Source organism: Octodon degus, unplaced genomic scaffold (genome assembly GCF_000260255.1).
Source record: "Octodon degus isolate 3935 unplaced genomic scaffold, OctDeg1.0 scaffold00015, whole genome shotgun sequence".
NCBI classification, from domain to species: domain Eukaryota; kingdom Metazoa; phylum Chordata; class Mammalia; order Rodentia; family Octodontidae; genus Octodon; species Octodon degus.
The window spans coordinates 8996503-8997043 of NW_004524591.1; positions in this window are offsets into that span (position 1 = coordinate 8996503).

Here is a 541-nt window from a genome sequence, read left to right on the forward strand (position 1 = left end):
TTCTTTGCTAATTTTTTTTAAAATCATGCTTTCCTTTAATTATCTCCATCCTGAGAAATTATTTTCACAGGCTCTAGAGTACACATATGAGATATTAGCCTAGGAAATCATCCATTAAAGTTGCTTCTAAATTATAGCCTCCCAAACACAGCCACCAAGGGCACCGACAAATTTAACAGGCATTATACTTCTTAATAATTTGGGGTTTTAGAACATATTTGGACAGTTGAGGTTCATGAAAGGGACCACAACAAAAAAGTATAAGAAATTAGAATATCAAGTCTTACATCAAATCAACAAACTGATAACAAAAGACCATAGAGTCCTTTACAAAACCTAAGCTGCATTTTAAGACTACCTTTGACTAAATAGTATGCCTCAATATGAGACTAAATTTAATCTTATTAAAAGGCAATTTTTTCCATAATTTTATTGAGAAACAAAGAGCAATGAGACAGTTTCAAACAAATTGGTAGGACAGTTTCAATAATTCACACACTGAGTACATTCTTCCTAGTGGTTAATTGCTGTACAAGATGCA